This window comes from Palaemon carinicauda, chromosome 5 (genome assembly GCF_036898095.1).
Source record: "Palaemon carinicauda isolate YSFRI2023 chromosome 5, ASM3689809v2, whole genome shotgun sequence".
NCBI classification, from domain to species: domain Eukaryota; kingdom Metazoa; phylum Arthropoda; class Malacostraca; order Decapoda; family Palaemonidae; genus Palaemon; species Palaemon carinicauda.
The window spans coordinates 4,573,303-4,581,503 of NC_090729.1; the positions used below are offsets into that span (position 1 = coordinate 4,573,303).

Below are 8,201 nucleotides of genomic sequence, written 5' to 3' on the forward strand. Positions count from 1 at the left end.
GCCCCTTTTTCTCTTTCTGATTAAAAATTATAAATACACACATTTTGCAATTTAATTTCCTAATTTTTTGACTGAGATTTTGAGTGATACTAACCCATTCCTTTCAGTGTGATGATCTATAAAGAGACTAAGGAACTCATGGTTGTTTTTCCTCTTTACTGGTGGAATCTTCGAAGAACATATATTGTTGAGTTCCGATCTGTGCCAGGACCGTGAGGTATCCCTGTTGTCATGATACCTGCAGGACACGTGCTCAATGCTGGAGAATGAAGGGTACAATCTACTATTGGGGTCCTCAGGACTGCAGTGTGTGTAAGAACTTATATTATTCTGGATGTATATTGGAGGATGTTTCTGATGACAACCGGGTGTTCTTCCACAAAAAGAATGCTGAGCCAAAGGCTCCTTATCTTCCTTCTGTAGCTTGGAAGGATATTCTTTTTCCGAATGCGGTCCCGGACTCGGTTTTGGGGTACGCTCCACCTGGACCCATTCCTATCGTTCAGTTCCATGTAGATGAAAATTTAAGTTTTTTGAGCCTTGATGTGGACAATTTATCCTCGTTTTCTTCTTCATCTCCGGATAGAGAATCGGCTCTCCTGCCGGTAGTAGATTTGGATGAACCTCTCCCTCATGTGGATGATTCTTACTTGTCCGAATTGGACGAGGTTAGTGTAACTTCCATGAGAGACCCAGTGCATTCTGTTGTTGGCTTCTCTGTCAACTGTTACGAGTATGCCTTCCTTTTCAGGTACATCTCCGGTTTCTGTCCCTCCTCCTTCCCCGGTCGAGCCGGGTGAACCAACACTTCCTAAATTCTCATCTAACTTGGAAAATAGGTCCCTGTTGGAAAACATGAAGGCTTGTATGGAAGGGACCCAAGAATACCAAAGAAGGATGGGTAAAGCCTTACAGGAGGAGATTAGGGCTTTGAAATCTCCAGAGGATCCATGTAAGTCCAAGGTTTTATCTTCTCAGCTTTCCTCTTACACGCAACAGAGCCCGTGGAGGTATGTGGGCCATGCAGTACTTTCAGAGGGCATTTTTCATATTGGAGAGAGGCTAGGCTCTAGTCCAGTTGCTGATCTGGAATTTTATCCAGATATAGAGGCCTACCCCTTTTTCTATGTTAGGGTAGCTGAAGGTGGCCCGTAGGGATGACACTATCCCTAAGAAATGATCCTTCTAGTTCACACCAGAGCGCAGCATCTGGCAGTGAAGGAAATAAAGACAGTAGGGTGTATAAGCACACAATTAGGTGCTTTTACTGAAAGGTTGGCCACTTTTATAGCACCTGACACAATGGTTTTTCCCTTTGCTTCGAAATCCATTTTGGCTGTGGAAAAGGCCTTCAAGGAGGGTAAGTCTCTTCTCGTCTTGGAAGAAGGGATACATGTGTCACTCGTTCTTCCACTTGACACTGAACAGTGGTTGGATATTCAGTTTACTTTTGTTGAAGGGAAATTGGATAAGGTTATAGCCAGCCAGCAGTTAATGAAAGACTGCCGAGAATTCCGGCTCACCTACTTAAGGCGGAATTGGAGGCTAGGGAGAGACTATCAGTTTCGATGTCTCTTCATGCTTTGTAGAAATGATGATTGGTAATCCAATGATGCCCCTGTCTTTTCGCTTTTGGCCAAAATGCACATGGCTACTTTTATGAAGGATCTTTTTAAATTTTTTAAGGCTCGAAGAGTCTTCAGGAAGCATGTTTTAGCTTCCTGGATCATTCGTCTTGAACCGAAGCATCTTATTGAAGAATTTAGTAAAAAAGATCTTGGATAAGGTTCTAGGACAGTTTGATACTGTACATTTCGATACCGGACATTCTGATACCGGACATTTCGCTACTGGACATTTTGTGACTAAGATTTTTCGTTACCGGTCATTTCGATACCACTATGTATATATATAAGTATATATATATATATATATATATATATATATATATATATATATATATATATATATATATATATATATATATATATATATATATATATATATATATATGTATATATATATATATATCCGCAAATGCAGCAGCCGTAGTTGATAGCCAAGCGTTAGTAGTAGACTGAGAGTGATATATACATACCTTTTCAGGTTCCGATTAATGTTTATATAGTTAAAAAGAATATGACAGTGTGGCAATTATTTAAACAACTGAATACAAGAACTTTATGGCAATTATTTAAACAACCAATTACAAAAACAGTATGGCAATCATTTAAACAACCACTTGCAAGAACAGTATGTCATTTAAAATAAAGCGGCAGCAGAACATAAGAGTCTTTTCCGGAGAGGGGGAAGATCTCAAAAAAGGGAATTTGTTCCTAAGGTTGGCCCTCAACCTAAGAGGGTCCATGCATCAACATACCTTAGGAGGCCCTTCATATCTGCTTCAAGGAGTTCTTTGCAGAATCCTTTCACTGTTCCTCACCCCGTGACTTCATGGTCCCCAGCATTAAATCCTGGATTTGAATAAGTGACCTCGTCCTTTCGTCCCCCCAAGATTGAAAGAGGTGGTAGAGGTCAATCCGAAAGAGGTCGTAGGCCAAGAAGTCGGGGTCTCCGAAGTAACAAGGGAACCAAGGGCACACATTCTCAACGAAAAATTGAGGATACTCCAGTAGGGGGAAGACTGAAATGGTTCACGGACAGATGGCTGTTCAGTCCTTGGCTACAAAGCGTGATTTCCAGTGGTTTAGGATGGAAATGGAAGAGACAAACCCCAAGGATCAAGAGATATTTTCAGAAATCAACACCACATCTGAAACAATATGTGCAGGACCTTTTAGGAAGAGAGTTACCCGTTGCACGAAATCTATGAAGTGTCAAGGTCGTCTATTCTGCGTGTCAAAGAAAGTTTCGATAAGTCCTCGAACTATTCTTGACTTGTCCCATCTAATTCTACTAGTTCTTTGCGACAAGTTTTGGAGGCTGACTATTTCGCAGATACGGACTTTACTACCTCAGGAGGTTTACACCGTCTCTATAGATCTTACCGACGCTTATAGGTCGATGCTTCTCCCCCTACCTTGATTTCAGACATGAGAGAAAGGGTTATATATTCAGAGCTATGCCATTCGAGCTCCCTGAGCAAGGGAATGCACAGAAGCAACATATCACGTGGGAAGACTCCTCCAATATCTAGGATTCCAAATGAACTTCCAGAAGTGAAAACTGAACCCGGCTCAAGGGTTCCCATGGTTAGGGATTCGTTGGAATCTAGAGACTCATGCCCTCTCTATTCCTTCTGCCAAGAGGAAGGAAATAGCCCAGTTAGTTCAGTCTTTCATCTACTTGAGAAAGACCACCAGACGTTATCAGGAAAGGGTTCTGGGCTCATTTCAGTATGTTTCTATAACAAACCCTCTCCTCAAGGTCAGACTCAAGGATGCAAGCGGGATTTAGAAGAAGGGAGCTTCCAGAGCTTCCCGCGATCATCAGAAGACGACCCCGGAGTTGCTACGACGGCAACTCTGTCAGTGGTCACATGCCAGGAGTCTTTCCAAGACGGTTCCATTGCACTTTCCTTCTCCTACAGTGATTCTACCTACGGACGCCTCACTGGACGGTTGGGGGGTCATGCTCCACTCAAGAAAGTGCAAGGTCGTTTGTCCCAGAGTTTCAAGCAATTCCACTTCAATATTCTGGAGACTATAGCAGTCTTCTTATCCCTGCAAAGTCTACATTTACAAAAAATTCTTTTCCGTCTCGTATTAGACAGCAGAGTAATAGTTCATTGCATTAACAGGAAGGGTCAAAACCATGTAATGATCACCACTTTTTCATTGGGCCAGAGGAAGACGTGATTTCTGTCTGCCTCCTACCTTCAAGGAATCTGGAATGGGATGGCAGACCCTCTATCTCGAACACATCCAGTAGAGACAGAATGGTCTCTAGATGAATCATTCCCTTTCGTGCAGGAGCTAGTCCCAGGTCTTCAAGTGGACCTGTTTGCAACGATCCTCAACAAGACACTTCCCAATTATGTGGCACCATATGTAGATCAACAGGTGATAGGCATGGATGTGTTAATCATGAATTGGAATCATTGGGAGAAGATTAAATTTTTCCCGCCCTTCAATCTTCTCTTGAAGGTGTTAGACGAGTTCTGATCGTTCAGGTGGACAGCAGCCCTGGTTGCTCCTCTTTGGCGAAGAGCAACTGGTATCCTTTAGTGACATGATGAACTCCAGGCTGGTACCTCTACCCATCCCGAGCCTGTCTCAAGAAGTACAGAGCAAAACTGCCTTCGCTTCATCCTAATAACCGAATGCCCTTCATCTCATGATCTTTTTGCATTAGCCCCAAGAAATAATTTCAAATTCAATGGGACAAATTGGCATTTGCAGAAAATTATAAAACTTCCACTACTTTGAATCGGTATGAAACTTCGTGGAAGAATTGGGTTCGATATGTGAAAGAAGATAGAAATCCATCTTCTAAATCTTTGGATTTTCGTTTAGGCTTTCTGATCGACTTACATGCAAAAGATTTAGCATCCTCCATGACTGCGTCATGCAAGTCGGCCCTAGATGGACCCATTTTATATGCTTTTGACATAGATTTTAACTCTGTCCTCTTCGCCACGATTTCGAAAGTTTGCGCCAGGTTGAGACCAGCAGTTCTACAGAGGCCGATCTCCTGGTTATTGGATAAAGTTTTATAACTAGCTTCGGAAATTGACGATCAAACAGTGTCTTTCCGAGTTTTATCTCAAAGAGCGATTTTTCTAATCGCTATGGCTTCTGGTGCTCTGATTAATGAAGTTATGGCTCTCTCTAGAGATGAGGGTCACATAGAATTTACAGACAAAGGTGAAGTTAATTTATACCCGGGTCCTACCTTTTTGGCTAAGAATGAGCTACCATCTAAAAATTGGGGACCATGAAAAATAGTTCTCCTCGAAAGTGATCTCACTCAGTGTCCAGTACAGTGTTTAAAGACATATCTGGACAGGACAAAGAAGGTTAAAATGGGCCAATTCCTTAGAGGTGAGATGGTCGGATCAGAGTTGTCTTTGAAACAACTGAGAGTAATATTGGCTTATTTCCTTTGAAGAGCAGACCCTGCTAGCATGCCGTTGGGTCATGACCCTAGGAAAGTGGAATAATCTCTGAACTCCTTTCAGTATATATCATTCGAAGTTTTACAAGCTTATACTGACTGGAAATCCACCAGGGTGTTCTTCAAGCATTATATGAACCAATTGGATGAAGTTCGTCATTTTGTGGTAGCAGCAGGTAATGTTATAAAAACTGCTGCGGCGACGTAGCCCTCAAGTGTGTCCTTGAGCATTCTTTCAGCTTATTTTCTTTAATAAGTAAACTGTCGGTTTTTGCTTCATGATTTACATTAAACAACTTCAAATATTTTGAAATTCAGGATTCAATTTGATTTCTCTGAATTTTATAAGTGTACCTACATGAGCATACTATTCCTATTTTAGAACTGAGTTTAATATCATTCAGTTTCTTTGGTTAGGTTTGACACTGTATTTTGCATTTAGCCATATATGGCAATATTCTTTATCTTAAAATCTCCTTCTTAAGGAGTTCGGGGTTATATCATCTTGTCTCCCCCCATAATTACTTAGGTAAAGAATTTTATCGCGAATATATTTTAGGGTACACTGGTAGATCACAATGCTGTTCATATATACTGTATCAAAATTTGCTCAAATAGATGGTCTAATGAAAATGATATAATGTTGGATGATTTTATTGCTAGACGTAATTCCTAGTACAAATGAGGTTAGCATACTATAGTCAATTTTTACCAACGCTGCACATTAAGAATCTATTTAACGATAAGTATTAGTTCTTCAATGATTACTCACTACGCTCATGATATTTGTAATATGTGTTCTTCACAACTTCTACAGGGAGTATTCTTCACCAAAGGGATGGCAGATAGAGGGTCACAGATCCTTCCCCTTAAAACACTACTTTATTTACCAAATCAAGTTCATTTTGGATTCTTTTTAAGGTAGAAATTTATGATAATACTTCATCATATAAGTGGTGAGCCCCCATTTATGGCAGGTTTTTTCCATGGAGAAGCCTCAAACCGAGTATGAATAATTCTCTGGTACACTTCCATTAGGACAACATGGCTCGAGCTCAAAAAAGGGATTTTGACATAGGAAAAATCTATTTTTGGGTGAGATAGCCATGTCGTCCTGATGCCCCACCTGTTACGTCCTACTTTTCCCCGCCCCTTTGCTCATTGGAGGCTTCTATTTCACAGTAGCTCAGCTGCGACGTGGAATGAGAAGCAGGACCGTATAGGGGCACTAGCAGGTGATAGAATGTGTAACGACTCCTTACGTATCCTTTCCCTTAGTGGATTAGACTGGGTAAGGTCTGTTTGGGATGCAGATATCTATGGTTATCTTAGGATACATCCCCGATTATACATGATATCTTCGGATAGTTGTTTCCGGGGGTTGGAACTCCGTGATACCTGACGGTAATTTTCTTGTAATATCAATCGCAGAAATATTATACTGTAGAAGTTGTCAGAAGGAACTTCCTACGTCAAAATACTTTTTATGTTAGTTCATTTTGAGCCCTTTATGTTGCCGTTACTAGTGATTACGTAACTCTTGTTTGTCTATTTCAAGCGTACGTTTTTACTCTGTTTCATTTGTGTGAGAAATGAACATAATCACAGTTGCTAAATATCTTTTAAAACTAACAGCAGGTGATAATATTCTTTTTTAGAAGTTAAAGTCCAATTGTTAATGAACTATTTATTGAATATTTCATTTCAATTTTGAATTTGACAACGTGGTAACAAATGTGATAGACTCAAGTGTCCTCCACACTACGTACCTTTATCTCAATTTGTATTTAGCTTCTACTATGTTCATATATTTGTTATATGTGTTTGCTAATGAGCCATTCATCCCCGTTTTATCCTCCCCATTCTACATCTCTTCTGTCGATCAGGTTCAACCCCGTATGGGACCACCGCCAATAGTGTACCTCAATCGTTACACTAATCATTGCGAGGGATCTTTGCAGTATTTCCTCGGTTCCTAATTTCACTAACTTGAAAGGTTTAAAGGTTGCTCATGAATGGCAGAGGCAAGGGACAGTGACATTGCTCTAGCAGGACACTACTACTCCTAGTTACTAACCATATATACTTATGATCAGCACCTAAGGATCAGGGAGGGCCAGCCAATGGTTGCTGATGACTCAACAGGTAGATCTATAGACTCTCCCAAACCCCCCGTCCTTAAATCAGAAGGATGGTGAGGTTGCAGACGGTACAAGAAACTACCGAGTCTCCAATATGCCACAACAGCCCCTACTGAGCCTTTTTTCACTCGACCTCTGTTTCTATTCTTCCATCTTGCTCTCCAACCTCTCTCAATTGTTGCTTCGTTGTGCAAATATGATATTTCCCCTTGCATACACTTCAAAGCTGGTCCCAGTGGTTAAGATATAATTATGTTCTTAACTCCTTAAATCCATCCATTCAATCTCGAATAACTTTACTTCTGAACTCGAGGATCTTTATGAATGGAATCCTGTAATTAAGTCAGGTACAGTGCTTCCGTGGCACAATCAATAACTCTGTTTCCTATTACATCCAATTATTAGATTATGTTAATTAAACATTGAATTTATCTCAAATACAAATTTATCACTCCTAGGTCGATTAGAATTTAGTCCAAATGACTAAATTTGTATGCTAATCCCTTTCATATACAACGTCTTTCATTTTATCTATCTTAAAAATGTCTTTAAGGTCAAATTAGAATATTCTATCCATTTTGAGAGTATTTTCTTTTTAATTTTCCTTCTCCAAAAGATTTTAGTAAGGAAAGTAATCTCTCCTTTATTTCTTTTCTCGAATATCTTTTTCCGCAGCAATGTTTTCGTTAAGTCGGTTTTAATTATGACTTTTCGGTCACTTATTATGGATTAAATACTACACAGTATTCTAGAAGTTTTATTCCAACTGTGATCAAATTGTAGAATGATATTCCTGATCAGGTAGTTAAATCGGTGGAATTTCAAAAGTTCAAACTCGCAGCAAAGGTTTTTACGTTGAACAGGCTGACATAAGTCTCTTTAAATAGTTTGTATATGAAATATCTATTTTAATGTTGTTACTGTTCATAAAGTGCTTCATTTTAATTGTTCATTACTTATCTTGTAGTTCATTTGTTTCCTCGG

The 8,201-nt window shown here is 39.8% G+C and overlaps 1 pseudogene; it reads left to right on the forward strand.

Moving 5' to 3' along the window:
• The first annotated feature begins 266 nt into the window (after positions 1–266).
• LOC137640499 (uncharacterized) overlaps positions 267–8,201 on the forward strand; it is a 33,679-nt pseudogene continuing 25,744 nt past the window's right edge.